Consider the following 17782-nt stretch of genomic DNA (forward strand, 5'->3'; position numbering starts at 1 on the left):
TCTTTTTGTCAAGCTGTGCTTTAGATTGAAACTTTTTGTTTAATTTTGTAACGTTGTACATCCAATTTTTGTACGTAAAAATTCTAATGTCTTCACTGGGGACTCCAGAGCTGAAAACTTATAACGTTAGTTTAGCAGGGAAGTTACTCTGTAGATATTGGTTTCATGTTTTTGCAAATCGCTTCTTGGAAGCAACATCCTGCTTCTTAAAATATATCATGTTTATTCACTGGCAGAAAGATGCATTCAAACCTTTAATGCACGATACATTGTAGGAAATTTTGCAATTTTTATGTACAGAAAACACCCTTTCCTAGAAACAAAATATATCCTATATCAAAAAGTGTTGTTCTGAAGTTTGTAAACGAGCTTGAACATACTTTTAAAACAAGTCTTACTCTTGGTAATGACTTAAAACAAAAGGTCCGCACGTATCTCTTGGATAATCCTACCCAGGCCTCGTCCTCTTTAACCTGTCACCCATACTCTTCAATCTAATTAAGCATTTTCTTTCTTTTAAGACACACCATTATTAAATCCATCACACTAAAGGTCTTTACAATTAATCCTTCTTTAACGCATTCTGACAATCAATTTGTTTCAGCAGTTGTTTGTCCAGCGGCCTATATTACAGTCATATTCCATAGAAAAAGTCAATATATGATGCTACAAATCCTTTCGATAAAAAACAATAATTTTAATAACGAAAGTACCCTTGTTTCACTTGTCTATTTTTATTTGTGTAAATCGTTTTCTTTTTCATTCTGTAAAATGAAGCTGATACCGAGATGTTGTTCAAAGAATTAAAAAGAAATGACCAAAGTGCATACTTCATTAATTCATGCATTCGCTTCATAAATACAAATATCAGAAGTACAAGAAATTATCAGTATGACCGGACTGAAAAAGAGAAAAGAATGGAAAGAAAACAAAAAGGCTAAATGATCATGTCCAGTATTTACCAGCAAGAAAAAATACATACTATCAGTAGCTCCTTTATTTGCTTCCATTCAAGGGAATAGCACAACACTATAACTTCTTAAAAGGAAAGAAGCTATGGGATTTACTTTTTATCTCTTTACAGTAACAGTAGAGTTAAGTTCTTAAATTTTGATAAATTGGTCATTGGTCCATATGGAGCAGAGGTAACATGAATCGACTGTCATCACACAGATCCCGTGTTCAAATCTCACAGCCGGAGATGGAAAAATGATGTACTATATTATATGTAACTTAACTTAACTTTAATTTCAATTTCTTAAAGACAACTAACCTACATATTGTTTGTCTTACTGCATTCCCTCAGTTGTTTGCTATATTTCCGTCATACGTGCATGTACAGTTCCTTTGATTAATTTTGTCACTGGGTTGCTGTCTGAATGAGGTAAGCCCCATATCACATTTAATTGTTAATCGCGTAAAATTGTGTTTTTTTTTTAAGCGGAAGAAAAAAATCTGGCAAATTCTTCGTTAAAAAGTGCGACGTTTTTAATAACTGATTTGTATGTTTATGGAGTTGAGGATTAGTAAATGTGCGTCTTTTTGTCAAGCTGTCCTTCAGATTGAAACTTTTTGTTTAATTTTGTAACGTTGTACATCCAATTTTTGTACGTAAAAATTCTAATGTCTTCACTGGGGACTCCAGAGCTGAAACCTTATAACGTTAGTTTAGCAGGGAAGTTACTCTGTAGATATTGGTTTCATGTTTTTGCAAATCGCTTCTTGGAAGCAACATCCTGCTTCTTAAAATATATCATGTTTATTCACTGGCAGAAAGATGCATTCAAACCTTTAATGCACGATACATTGTAGGAAATTTTGCAATTTTTATGTACAGAAAACACCCTTTCCTAGAAACAAAATATATCCTATATCAAAAAGTGTTGTCCTGGAGTTTGTAAACGAGCTTGAACATACGTTTAAAACAAATCTTACTCTTGGTAATGACTTAAAACAAAAGGTCCGCACGTATCTCTTCAATATTCCTACCCAGGCCTCGTCGTCTTTAACCTGTCACCCATACTCTTCAATCTAATTAAGCATTTTCTTTCTTTTAAGACACACCATTTCTAAATCCATCACACTAAAGGTCTTTACAATTAATCCTTCTTTAACGCATTCTGACAATCAATTTGTTTCAGCAGTTGTTTGTCCAGCGGCCTATATTACAGTCATATTCCATAGAAAAAGTCAATATATGATGCTACAAATCCTTTCGATATAAAACAATAATTTTAATAACGAAAGTACCCTTGTTTCACTTGTCTATTTTTATTTGTGTAAATCGTTTTCTTTTTCATTCTGTAAAATGAAGCTGATACCGAGATGTTGTTCAAAGAATTAAAAAGAAATGACCAAAGTGCATACTTCATTAATTCATGCATTCGCTTCATAAATACAAATATCAGAAGTACAAGAAATTATCAGTATGACCGGACTGAAAAAGAGAAAAGAATGGAAAGAAAACAAAAAGGCTAAATGATCATGTCCAGTATTTACCAGCAGGAAAAAATACATACTATCAGTAGCTCCTTTATTTGCTTCCATTCAAGGGAATAGCACAACACTATAACTTCTTAAAAGGAAAGAAGCTATGGGATTTACTTTTTATCTCTTTACAGTAACAGTAGAGTTAAGTTCTTAAATTTTGATAAATTGGTCATTGGTCCATATGGAGCAGAGGTAACATGAATCGACTGTCATCACACAGATCCCGTGTTCAAATCTCACAGCCGGAGATGGAAAAATGATGTACTATATTATATGTAACTTAACTTAACTTTAATTTCAATTTCTTAAAGACAACTAACCTACATATTGTTTGTCTTACTGCATTCCCTCAGTTGTTTGCTATATTTCCGTCATACGTGCATGTACAGTTCCTTTGATTATTTTTGTCACTGGGTTGCTGTCTGAATGAGGTAAGCCCCATATCACATTTAATTGTTAATCTCGTAAAATTGTGGTTTTTTTTGAAGCGGAAGAAAAAAATCTGGCAAATTCTTCGTTAAAAAGTGCGACGTTTTTAATAACTGATTTGTATGTTTATGGAGTTGAGGATTAGTAAATGTGCGTCTTTTTGTCAAGCTGTGCTTCAGATTGAAACTTTTTGTTTAATTTTGTAACGTTGTACATCCAATTTTTGTACGTAAAAATTCTAATGTCTTCACTGGGGACTCCAGAGCTGAAACCTTATAACGTTAGTTTAGCAGGGAAGTTACTCTGTAGATATTGGTTTCATGTTTTTGCAAATCGCTTCTTGGAAGCAACATCCTGCTTCTTAAAATATATCATGTTTATTCACTGGCAGAAAGATGCATTCAAACCTTTAATGCACGATACATTGTAGGAAATTTTGCAATTTTTATGTACAGAAAACACCCTTTCCTAGAAACAAAATATATCCTATATCAAAAAGTGTTGTCCTGAAGTTTGTAAACGAGCTTGAACATACTTTTAAAACAAGTCTTACTCTTGGTAATGACTTAAAACAATAGGTCCGCACGTATCTCTTGGATAATCCTACCCAGGCCTCGTCGTCTTTAACCTGTCACCCATACTCTTCAATCTAATTAAGCATTTTCTTTCTTTTAAGACACACCATTTCTAAATCCATCACACTAAAGGTCTTTACAATTAATCCTTCTTTTACGCATTCTGACAATCAATTTGTTTCAGCAGTTGTTTGTCCAGCGGCCTATATTACAGTCATATTCCATAGAAAAAGTCAATATATGATGCTACAAATCCTTTCGATATAAAACAATAATTTTAATAACGAAAGTACCCTTGTTTCACTTGTCTATTTTTATTTGTGTAAATCGTTTTCTTTTTCATTCTGTAAAATGAAGCTGATACCGAGATGTTGTTCAAAGAATTAAAAAGAAATGACCAAAGTGCATACTTCATTAATTCATGCATTCGCTTCATAAATACAAATATCAGAAGTACAAGAAATTATCAGTATGACCGGACTGAAAAAGAGAAAAGAATGGAAAGAAAACAAAAAGGCTAAATGATCATGTCCAGTATTTACCAGCAAGAAAAAATACATACTATCAGTAGCTCCTTTATTTGCTTCCATTCAAGGGAATAGCACAACACTATAACTTCTTAAAAGGAAAGAAGCTATGGGATTTACTTTTTATCTCTTTACAGTAACAGTAGAGTTAAGTTCTTAAATTTTGATAAATTGGTCATTGGTCCATATGGAGCAGAGGTAACATGAATCGACTGTCATCACACAGATCCCGTGTTCAAATCTCACAGCCGGAGATGGAAAAATGATGTACTATATTATATGTAACTTAACTTAACTTTAATTTCAATTTCTTAAAGACAACTAACCTACATATTGTTTGTCTTACTGCATTCCCTCAGTTGTTTGCTATATTTCCGTCATACGTGCATGTACAGTTCCTTTGATTATTTTTGTCACTGGGTTGCTGTCTGAATGAGGTAAGCCCCATATCACATTTAATTGTTAATCGCGTAAAATTGTGTTTTTTTTTTAAGCGGAAGAAAAAAATCTGGCAAATTCTTCGTTAAAAAGTGCGACGTTTTTAATAACTGATTTGTATGTTTATGGAGTTGAGGATTAGTAAATGTGCGTCTTTTTGTCAAGCTGTCCTTCAGATTGAAACTTTTTGTTTAATTTTGTAACGTTGTACATCCAATTTTTGTACGTAAAAATTCTAATGTCTTCACTGGGGACTCCAGAGCTGAAACCTTATAACGTTAGTTTAGCAGGGAAGTTACTCTGTAGATATTGGTTTCATGTTTTTGCAAATCGCTTCTTGGAAGCAACATCCTGCTTCTTAAAATATATCATGTTTATTCACTGGCAGAAAGATGCATTCAAACCTTTAATGCACGATACATTGTAGGAAATTTTGCAATTTTTATGTACAGAAAACACCCTTTCCTAGAAACAAAATATATCCTATATCAAAAAGTGTTGTCCTGGAGTTTGTAAACGAGCTTGAACATACGTTTAAAACAAATCTTACTCTTGGTAATGACTTAAAACAAAAGGTCCGCACGTATCTCTTCAATATTCCTACCCAGGCCTCGTCGTCTTTAACCTGTCACCCATACTCTTCAATCTAATTAAGCATTTTCTTTCTTTTAAGACACACCATTTCTAAATCCATCACACTAAAGGTCTTTACAATTAATCCTTCTTTAACGCATTCTGACAATCAATTTGTTTCAGCAGTTGTTTGTCCAGCGGCCTATATTACAGTCATATTCCATAGAAAAAGTCAATATATGATGCTACAAATCCTTTCGATATAAAACAATAATTTTAATAACGAAAGTACCCTTGTTTCACTTGTCTATTTTTATTTGTGTAAATCGTTTTCTTTTTCATTCTGTAAAATGAAGCTGATACCTAGATGTTGTTCAAAGAATTAAAAAGAAATGACCAAAGTGCATACTTCATTAATTCATGCATTCGCTTCATAAATACAAATATCAGAAGTACAAGAAATTATCAGTATGACCGGACTGAAAAAGAGAAAAGAATGGAAAGAAAACAAAAAGGCTAAATGATCATGTCCAGTATTTACCAGCAGGAAAAAATACATACTATCAGTAGCTCCTTTATTTGCTTCCATTCAAGGGAATAGCACAACACTATAACTTCTTAAAAGGAAAGAAGCTATGGGATTTACTTTTTATCTCTTTACAGTAACAGTAGAGTTAAGTTCTTAAATTTTGATAAATTGGTCATTGGTCCATATGGAGCAGAGGTAACATGAATCGACTGTCATCACACAGATCCCGTGTTCAAATCTCACAGCCGGAGATGGAAAAATGATGTACTATATTATATGTAACTTAACTTAACTTTAATTTCAATTTCTTAAAGACAACTAACCTACATATTGTTTGTCTTACTGCATTCCCTCAGTTGTTTGCTATATTTCCGTCATACGTGCATGTACAGTTCCTTTGATTATTTTTGTCACTGGGTTGCTGTCTGAATGAGGTAAGCCCCATATCACATTTAATTGTTAATCTCGTAAAATTGTGGTTTTTTTTGAAGCGGAAGAAAAAAATCTGGCAAATTCTTCGTTAAAAAGTGCGACGTTTTTAATAACTGATTTGTATGTTTATGGAGTTGAGGATTAGTAAATGTGCGTCTTTTTGTCAAGCTGTGCTTCAGATTGAAACTTTTTGTTTAATTTTGTAACGTTGTACATCCAATTTTTGTACGTAAAAATTCTAATGTCTTCACTGGGGACTCCAGAGCTGAAACCTTATAACGTTAGTTTAGCAGGGAAGTTACTCTGTAGATATTGGTTTCATGTTTTTGCAAATCGCTTCTTGGAAGCAACATCCTGCTTCTTAAAATATATCATGTTTATTCACTGGCAGAAAGATGCATTCAAACCTTTAATGCACGATACATTGTAGGAAATTTTGCAATTTTTATGTACAGAAAACACCCTTTCCTAGAAACAAAATATATCCTATATCAAAAAGTGTTGTCCTGAAGTTTGTAAACGAGCTTGAACATACTTTTAAAACAAGTCTTACTCTTGGTAATGACTTAAAACAATAGGTCCGCACGTATCTCTTGGATAATCCTACCCAGGCCTCGTCGTCTTTAACCTGTCACCCATACTCTTCAATCTAATTAAGCATTTTCTTTCTTTTAAGACACACCATTTCTAAATCCATCACACTAAAGGTCTTTACAATTAATCCTTCTTTTACGCATTCTGACAATCAATTTGTTTCAGCAGTTGTTTGTCCAGCGGCCTATATTACAGTCATATTCCATAGAAAAAGTCAATATATGATGCTACAAATCCTTTCGATATAAAACAATAATTTTAATAACGAAAGTACCCTTGTTTCACTTGTCTATTTTTATTTGTGTAAATCGTTTTCTTTTTCATTCTGTAAAATGAAGCTGATACCGAGATGTTGTTCAAAGAATTAAAAAGAAATGACCAAAGTGCATACTTCATTAATTCATGCATTCGCTTCATAAATACAAATATCAGAAGTACAAGAAATTATCAGTATGACCGGACTGAAAAAGAGAAAAGAATGGAAAGAAAACAAAAAGGCTAAATGATCATGTCCAGTATTTACCAGCAAGAAAAAATACATACTATCAGTAGCTCCTTTATTTGCTTCCATTCAAGGGAATAGCACAACACTATAACTTCTTAAAAGGAAAGAAGCTATGGGATTTACTTTTTATCTCTTTACAGTAACAGTAGAGTTAAGTTCTTAAATTTTGATAAATTGGTCATTGGTCCATATGGAGCAGAGGTAACATGAATCGACTGTCATCACACAGATCCCGAGTTCAAATCTCACAGCCGGAGATGGAAAAATGATGTACTATATTATATGTAACTTAACTTAACTTTAATTTCAATTTCTTAAAGACAACTAACCTACATATTGTTTGTCTTACTGCATTCCCTCAGTTGTTTGCTATATTTCCGTCATACGTGCATGTACAGTTCCTTTGATTATTTTTGTCACTGGGTTGCTGTCTGAATGAGGTAAGCCCCATATCACATTTAATTGTTAATCGCGTAAAATTGGGTTTTTTTTTTAAGCGGAAGAAAAAAATCTGGCAAATTCTTCGTTAAAAAGTGCGACGTTTTTAATAACTGATTTGTATGTTTATGGAGTTGAGGATTAGTAAATGTGCGTCTTTTTGTCAAGCTGTCCTTCAGATTGAAACTTTTTGTTTAATTTTGTAACGTTGTACATCCAATTTTTGTACGTAAAAATTCTAATGTCTTCACTGGGGACTCCAGAGCTGAAACCTTATAACGTTAGTTTAGCAGGGAAGTTACTCTGTAGATATTGGTTTCATGTTTTTGCAAATCGCTTCTTGGAAGCAACATCCTGCTTCTTAAAATATATCATGTTTATTCACTGGCAGAAAGATGCATTCAAACCTTTAATGCACGATACATTGTAGGAAATTTTGCAATTTTTATGTACAGAAAACACCCTTTCCTAGAAACAAAATATATCCTATATCAAAAAGTGTTGTCCTGGAGTTTGTAAACGAGCTTGAACATACGTTTAAAACAAATCTTACTCTTGGTAATGACTTAAAACAAAAGGTCCGCACGTATCTCTTGGATAATCCTACCCAGGCCTCGTCGTCTTTAACCTGTCACCCATACTCTTCAATCTAATTAAGCATTTTCTTTCTTTTAAGACACACCATTTCTAAATCCATCACACTAAAGGTCTTTACAATTAATCCTTCTTTAACGCATTCTGACAATCAATTTGTTTCAGCAGTTGTTTGTCCAGCGGCCTATATTACAGTCATATTCCATAGAAAAAGTCAATATATGATGCTACAAATCCTTTCGATATAAAACAATAATTTTAATAACGAAAGTACCCTTGTTTCACTTGTCTATTTTTATTTGTGTAAATCGTTTTCTTTTTCATTCTGTAAAATGAAGCTGATACCGAGATGTTGTTCAAAGAATTAAAAAGAAATGACCAAAGTGCATACTTCATTAATTCATGCATTCGCTTCATAAATACAAATATCAGAAGTACAAGAAATTATCAGTATGACCGGACTGAAAAAGAGAAAAGAATGGAAAGAAAACAAAAAGGCTAAATGATCATGTCCAGTATTTACCAGCAGGAAAAAATACATACTATCAGTAGCTCCTTTATTTGCTTCCATTCAAGGGAATAGCACAACACTATAACTTCTTAAAAGGAAAGAAGCTATGGGATTTACTTTTTATCTCTTTACAGTAACAGTAGAGTTAAGTTCTTAAATTTTGATAAATTGGTCATTGGTCCATATGGAGCAGAGGTAACATGAATCGACTGTCATCACACAGATCCCGTGTTCAAATCTCACAGCCGGAGATGGAAAAATGATGTACTATATTATATGTAACTTAACTTAACTTTAATTTCAATTTCTTAAAGACAACTAACCTACATATTGTTTGTCTTACTGCATTCCCTCAGTTGTTTGCTATATTTCCGTCATACGTGCATGTACAGTTCCTTTGATTATTTTTGTCACTGGGTTGCTGTCTGAATGAGGTAAGCCCCATATCACATTTAATTGTTAATCTCGTAAAATTGTGGTTTTTTTTGAAGCGGAAGAAAAAAATCTGGCAAATTCTTCGTTAAAAAGTGCGACGTTTTTAATAACTGATTTGTATGTTTATGGAGTTGAGGATTAGTAAATGTGCGTCTTTTTGTCAAGCTGTCCTTCAGATTGAAACTTTTTGTTTAATCTTGTAACGTTGTACATCCAATTTTTGTACGTAAAAATTCTAATGTCTTCACTGGGGACTCCAGAGCTGAAACCTTATAACGTTAGTTTAGCAGGGAAGTTACTCTGTAGATATTGGTTTCATGTTTTTGCAAATCGCTTCTTGGAAGCAACATCCTGCTTCTTAAAATATATCATGTTTATTCACTGGCAGAAAGATGCATTCAAACCTTTAATGCACGATACATTGTAGGAAATTTTGCAATTTTTATGTACAGAAAACACCCTTTCCTAGAAACAAAATATATCCTATATCAAAAAGTGTTGTCCTGGAGTTTGTAAACGAGCTTGAACATACGTTTAAAACAAATCTTACTTTTGGTAATGACTTAAAACAAAAGGTCCGCACGTATCTCTTGGATAATCCTACCCAGACCTCGTCCTCTCTAACCTGTCACCCATACTCTTCAATATAATTAAGCATTTTCTTTCTTTTAAGACGCCCCATTTCTAAATCCATCACACTAAAGGTCTTTATTTTTCATCCCTTCTTTAACGCATTCTGACAATCAATTTGTTTCAGCAGTTGTTTGTCCAGCGGCCTATATTACAGTCATATTCCAAAGAAAAAGTCAATATATGATGCTACAAATCCTTTCTATATAAAACAATAATTTTTATAACGAAATTACCTTGTTTCACTTGTCTATTTTTATTTGTGTAAATCGTTTTCTTTTTCATTCTGTAAAATGAAGCTGATACCGAGATGTTGTTCAAATAATTAAAAAGAAATGACCAAAGTGCATACTTCATTAATTCATGCATTCGCTTTATAAATACAAATATCAGAAGTACAAGAAATTATCAGTATGACCGGACTGAAAAAGGGAAAAGAATGGAAAGAAAACAAAAAGGCTAAATGATCATGTCCAGTATTGACCAGCAAGAAAAAATACATACTATTAGCTCCCTTATTTGCTTCCAGTCAAGAGAATAGCACAACACTATAACTTCTTAAAAGAAAAGAAGCTATGTGATGTACTTTTTTCTCCTTACATCAACTATAGAGTTAAGTACTTAAATTTCAATAAATTGGTCATTGGTCCATATGGAGCAGAGGTAACATGAATCGACTGTCATCACACAGATCCCGAGTTCAAATCTCACAGCCGGAGATGGAAAAATGATGTACTATATTATATGTAACTTAACTTAACTTTAATTTCAATTTCTTAAAGACAACTAACCTTCATATTGTTTGTCTTACTGCATTCCCTCAGTTGATTGCTATATTTCCGTCATACGTTCATGTACATTTCCTTTGATTATTTTTGTCACTGGGTTGCTGTCTGAATGAGGCTAACCCCATATCTCATTTAATTGTTAATCGCGTAAAATTGTGGGGTTTTTTTTTAAGCGGAAGAAAAAAAATCTGGCAAATCCTTCGTTAAAAAGTGCGACGTTTTTAATAACTGATTTGTATGTGTATGGAGTTGAGGATAAGTAAATATGCGTCTTTTTGTCAAGCTGTGCTTCAGATTGAAACTTTTTGTTTCATTTTGTAACGTTGTACATCCAATTTTTGTACGTAAAAATTCTAATGTCTTCACTGGGGACTCCAGAGCTGAAACCTTATAACGTTAGTTTAGCAGGGAAGTTACTCTGTAGATATTGGTTTCATGTTTTTGCAAATCGCTTCTTGGAAGCAACATCCTGCTTCTTAAAATATATCATGTTTATTCACTGGCAGAAAGATGCATTCAAACCTTTAATGCACGATACATTGTAGGAAATTTTGCAATTTTTATGTACAGAAAACACCCTTTCCTAGAAACAAAATATATCCTATATCAAAAAGTGTTGTCCTGAAGTTTGTAAACGAGCTTGAACATACTTTTAAAACAAGTCTTACTCTTGGTAATGACTTAAAACAAAAGGTCCGCACGTATCTCTTGGATAATCCTACCCAGGCCTCGTCCTCTTTAACCTGTCACCCATACTCTTCAATCTAATTAAGCATTTTCTTTCTTTTAAGACACACCATTTCTAAATCCATCACACTAAAGGTCTTTACAATTAATCCTTCTTTAACGCATTCTGACAATCAATTTGTTTCAGCAGTTGTTTGTCCAGCGGCCTATATTACAGTCATATTCCATAGAAAAAGTCAATATATGATGCTACAAATCCTTTCGATATAAAACAATAATTTTAATAACGAAAGTACCCTTGTTTCACTTGTCTATTTTTATTTGTGTAAATCGTTTTCTTTTTCATTCTGTAAAATGAAGCTGATACCGAGATGTTGTTCAAAGAATTAAAAAGAAATGACCAAAGTGCATACTTCATTAATTCATGCATTCGCTTCATAAATACAAATATCAGAAGTACAAGAAATTATCAGTATGACCGGACTGAAAAAGAGAAAAGAATGGAAAGAAAACAAAAAGGCTAAATGATCATGTCCAGTATTTACCAGCAAGAAAAAATACATACTATCAGTAGCTCCTTTATTTGCTTCCATTCAAGGGAATAGCACAACACTATAACTTCTTAAAAGGAAAGAAGCTATGGGATTTACTTTTTATCTCTTTACAGTAACAGTAGAGTTAAGTTCTTAAATTTTGATAAATTGGTCATTGGTCCATATGGAGCAGAGGTAACATGAATCGACTGTCATCACACAGATCCCGTGTTCAAATCTCACAGCCGGAGATGGAAAAATGATGTACTATATTATATGTAACTTAACTTAACTTTAATTTCAATTTCTTAAAGACAACTAACCTACATATTGTTTGTCTTACTGCATTCCCTCAGTTGTTTGCTATATTTCCGTCATACGTGCATGTACAGTTCCTTTGATTATTTTTGTCACTGGGTTGCTGTCTGAATGAGGTTAGCCCCATATCACATTTAATTGTTAATCGCGTAAAATTGTGTTTTTTTTTGAAGCGGAAGAAAAAAATCTGGCAAATTCTTCGTTAAAAAGTGCGACGTTTTTAATAACTGATTTGTATGTTTATGGAGTTGAGGATTAGTAAATGTGCGTCTTTTTGTCAAGCTGTGCTTCAGATTGAAACTTTTTGTTTAATTTTGTAACGTTGTACATCCAATTTTTGTACGTAAAAATTCTAATGTCTTCACTGGGGACTCCAGAGCTGAAACCTTATAACGTTAGTTTAGCAGGGAAGTTACTCTGTAGATATTGGTTTCATGTTTTTGCAAATCGCTTCTTGGAAGCAACATCCTGCTTCTTAAAATATATCATGTTTATTCACTGGCAGAAAGATGCATTCAAACCTTTAATGCACGATACATTGTAGGAAATTTTGCAATTTTTATGTACAGAAAACACCCTTTCCTAGAAACAAAATATATCCTATATCAAAAAGTGTTGTCCTGAAGTTTGTAAACGAGCTTGAACATACTTTTAAAACAAGTCTTACTCTTGGTAATGACTTAAAACAAAAGGTCCGCACGTATCTCTTGGATAATCCTACCCAGGCCTCGTCGTCTTTAACCTGTCACCCATACTCTTCAATCTAATTAAGCATTTTCTTTCTTTTAAGACACACCATTTCTAAATCCATCACACTAAAGGTCTTTACAATTAATCCTTCTTTAACGCATTCTGACAATCAATTTGTTTCAGCAGTTGTTTGTCCAGCGGCCTATATTACAGTCATATTCCATAGAAAAAGTCAATATATGATGCTACAAATCCTTTCGATATAAAACAATAATTTTAATAACGAAAGTACCCTTGTTTCACTTGTCTATTTTTATTTGTGTAAATCGTTTTCTTTTTCATTCTGTAAAATGAAGCTGATACCGAGATGTTGTTCAAAGAATTAAAAAGAAATGACCAAAGTGCATACTTCATTAATTCATGCATTCGCTTCATAAATACAAATATTAGAAGTACAAGAAATTATCAGTATGACCGGACTGAAAAAGAGAAAAGAATGGAAAGAAAACAAAAAGGCTAAATGATCATGTCCAGTATTTACCAGCAAGAAAAAATACATACTATCAGTAGCTCCTTTATTTGCTTCCATTCAAGGGAATAGCACAACACTATAACTTCTTAAAAGGAAAGAAGCTATGGGATTTACTTTTTATCTCTTTACAGTAACAGTAGAGTTAAGTTCTTAAATTTTGATAAATTGGTCATTGGTCCATATGGAGCAGAGGTAACATGAATCGACTGTCATCACACAGATCCCGTGTTCAAATATCACAGCCGGAGATGGAAAAATGATGTACTATATTATATGTAACTTAACTTAACTTTAATTTCAATTTCTTAAAGACAACTAACCTACATATTGTTTGTCTTACTGCATTCCCTCAGTTGTTTGCTATATTTCCGTCATACGTGCATGTACAGTTCCTTTGATTATTTTTGTCACTGGGTTGCTGTCTGAATGAGGTTAGCCCCATATCACATTTAATTGTTAATCGCGTAAAATTGTGTTTTTTTTTGAAGCGGAAGAAAAAAATCTGGCAAATTCTTCGTTAAAAAGTGCGACGTTTTTAATAACTGATTTGTATGTTTATGGAGTTGAGGATTAGTAAATGTGCGTCTTTTTGTCAAGCTGTGCTTCAGATTGAAACTTTTTGTTTAATTTTGTAACGTTGTACATCCAATTTTTGTACGTAAAAATTCTAATGTCTTCACTGGGGACTCCAGAGCTGAAACCTTATAACGTTAGTTTAGCAGGGAAGTTACTCTGTAGATATTGGTTTCATGTTTTTGCAAATCGCTTCTTGGAAGCAACATCCTGCTTCTTAAAATATATCATGTTTATTCACTGGCAGAAAGATGCATTCAAACCTTTAATGCACGATACATTGTAGGAAATTTTGCAATTTTTATGTACAGAAAACACCCTTTCCTAGAAACAAAATATATCCTATATCAAAAAGTGTTGTTCTGAAGTTTGTAAACGAGCTTGAACATACTTTTAAAACAAGTCTTACTCTTGGTAATGACTTAAAACAAAAGGTCCGCACGTATCTCTTGGATAATCCTACCCAGGCCTCGTCGTCTTTAACCTGTCACCCATACTCTTCAATCTAATTAAGCATTTTCTTTCTTTTAAGACACACCATTTCTAAATCCATCACACTAAAGGTCTTTACAATTAATCCTTCTTTAACGCATTCTGACAATCAATTTGTTTCAGCAGTTGTTTGTCCAGCGGCCTATATTACAGTCATATTCCATAGAAAAAGTCAATATATGATGCTACAAATCCTTTCGATATAAAACAATAATTTTAATAACGAAAGTACCCTTGTTTCACTTGTCTATTTTTATTTGTGTAAATCGTTTTCTTTTTCATTCTGTAAAATGAAGCTGATACCGAGATGTTGTTCAAAGAATTAAAAAGAAATGACCAAAGTGCATACTTCATTAATTCATGCATTCGCTTCATAAATACAAATATTAGAAGTACAAGAAATTATCAGTATGACCGGACTGAAAAAGAGAAAAGAATGGAAAGAAAACAAAAAGGCTAAATGATCATGTCCAGTATTTACCAGCAAGAAAAAATACATACTATCAGTAGCTCCTTTATTTGCTTCCATTCAAGGGAATAGCACAACACTATAACTTCTTAAAAGGAAAGAAGCTATGGGATTTACTTTTTATCTCTTTACAGTAACAGTAGAGTTAAGTTCTTAAATTTTGATAAATTGGTCATTGGTCCATATGGAGCAGAGGTAACATGAATCGACTGTCATCACACAGATCCCGTGTTCAAATCTCACAGCCGGAGATGGAAAAATGATGTACTATATTATATGTAACTTAACTTAACTTTAATTTCAATTTCTTAAAGACAACTAACCTACATATTGTTTGTCTTACTGCATTCCCTCAGTTGTTTGCTATATTTCCGTCATACGTGCATGTACAGTTCCTTTGATTATTTTTGTCACTGGGTTGCTGTCTGAATGAGGTTAGCCCCATATCACATTTAATTGTTAATCGCGTAAAATTGTGTTTTTTTTTGAAGCGGAAGAAAAAAATCTGGCAAATTCTTCGTTAAAAAGTGCGACGTTTTTAATAACTGATTTGTATGTTTATGGAGTTGAGGATTAGTAAATGTGCGTCTTTTTGTCAAGCTGTGCTTCAGATTGAAACTTTTTGTTTAATTTTGTAACGTTGTACATCCAATTTTTGTACGTAAAAATTCTAATGTCTTCACTGGGGACTCCAGAGCTGAAACCTTATAACGTTAGTTTAGCAGGGAAGTTACTCTGTAGATATTGGTTTCATGTTTTTGCAAATCGCTTCTTGGAAGCAACATCCTGCTTCTTAAAATATATCATGTTTATTCACTGGCAGAAAGATGCATTCAAACCTTTAATGCACGATACATTGTAGGAAATTTTGCAATTTTTATGTACAGAAAACACCCTTTCCTAGAAACAAAATATATCCTATATCAAAAAGTGTTGTCCTGAAGTTTGTAAACGAGCTTGAACATACTTTTAAAACAAGTCTTACTCTTGGTAATGACTTAAAACAAAAGGTCCGCACGTATCTCTTGGATAATCCTACCCAGGCCTCGTCGTCTTTAACCTGTCACCCATACTCTTCAATCTAATTAAGCATTTTCTTTCTTTTAAGACACACCATTTCTAAATCCATCACACTAAAGGTCTTTACAATTAATCCTTCTTTAACGCATTCTGACAATCAATTTGTTTCAGCAGTTGTTTGTCCAGCGGCCTATATTACAGTCATATTCCATAGAAAAAGTCAATATATGATGCTACAAATCCTTTCGATATAAAACAATAATTTTAATAACGAAAGTACCCTTGTTTCACTTGTCTATTTTCATTTGTGTAAATCGTTTTCTTTTTCATTCTGTAAAATGAAGCTGATACCGAGATGTTGTTCAAAGAATTAAAAAGAAATGACCAAAGTGCATACTTCATTAATTCATGCATTCGCTTCATAAATACAAATATCAGAAGTACAAGAAATTATCAGTATGACCGGACTGAAAAAGAGAAAAGAATGGAAAGAAAACAAAAAGGCTAAATGATCATGTCCAGTATTTACCAGCAAGAAAAAATACATACTATCAGTAGCTCCTTTATTTGCTTCCATTCAAGGGAATAGCACAACACTATAACTTCTTAAAAGGAAAGAAGCTATGGGATTTACTTTTTATCTCTTTACAGTAACAGTAGAGTTAAGTTCTTAAATTTTGATAAATTGGTCATTGGTCCATATGGAGCAGAGGTAACATGAATCGACTGTCATCACACAGATCCCGTGTTCAAATCTCACAGCCGGAGATGGAAAAATGATGTACTATATTATATGTAACTTAACTTAACTTTAATTTCAATTTCTTAAAGACAACTAACCTACATATTGTTTGTCTTACTGCATTCCCTCAGTTGTTTGCTATATTTCCGTCATACGTGCATGTACAGTTCCTTTGATTATTTTTGTCACTGGGTTGCTGTCTGAATGAGGTTAGCCCCATATCACATTTAATTGTTAATCGCGTAAAATTGTGTTTTTTTTTGAAGCGGAAGAAAAAAATCTGGCAAATTCTTCGTTAAAAAGTGCGACGTTTTTAATAACTGATTTGTATGTTTATGGAGTTGAGGATTAGTAAATGTGCGTCTTTTTGTCAAGCTGTGCTTCAGATTGAAACTTTTTGTTTAATTTTGTAACGTTGTACATCCAATTTTTGTACGTAAAAATTCTAATGTCTTCACTGGGGACTCCAGAGCTGAAACCTTATAACGTTAGTTTAGCAGGGAAGTTACTCTGTAGATATTGGTTTCATGTTTTTGCAAAACGCTTCTTGGAAGCAACATCCTGCTTCTTAAAATATATCATGTTTATTCACTGGCAGAAAGATGCATTCAAACCTTTAATGCACGATACATTGTAGGAAATTTTGCAATTTTTATGTACAGAAAACACCCTTTCCTAGAAACAAAATATATCCTATATCAAAAAGTGTTGTCCTGAAGTTTGTAAACGAGCTTGAACATACTTTTAAAACAAGTCTTACTCTTGGTAATGACTTAAAACAAAAGGTCCGCACGTATCTCTTGGATAATCCTACCCAGGCCTCGTCGTCTTTAACCTGTCACCCATACTCTTCAATCTAATTAAGCATTTTCTTTCTTTTAAGACACACCATTTCTAAATCCATCACACTAAAGGTCTTTACAATTAATCCTTCTTTAACGCATTCTGACAATCAATTTGTTTCAGCAGTTGTTTGTCCAGCGGCCTATATTACAGTCATATTCCATAGAAAAAGTCAATATATGATGCTACAAATCCTTTCGATATAAAACAATAATTTTAATAACGAAAGTACCCTTGTTTCACTTGTCTATTTTCATTTGTGTAAATCGTTTTCTTTTTCATTCTGTAAAATGAAGCTGATACCGAGATGTTGTTCAAAGAATTAAAAAGAAATGACCAAAGTGCATACTTCATTAATTCATGCATTCGCTTCATAAATACAAATATCAGAAGTA

The sequence above is a fragment of the Mytilus trossulus genome, chromosome 1 (genome assembly GCF_036588685.1).
Source record: "Mytilus trossulus isolate FHL-02 chromosome 1, PNRI_Mtr1.1.1.hap1, whole genome shotgun sequence".
Taxonomy (NCBI): Eukaryota; Metazoa; Mollusca; class Bivalvia; order Mytilida; family Mytilidae; genus Mytilus; species Mytilus trossulus.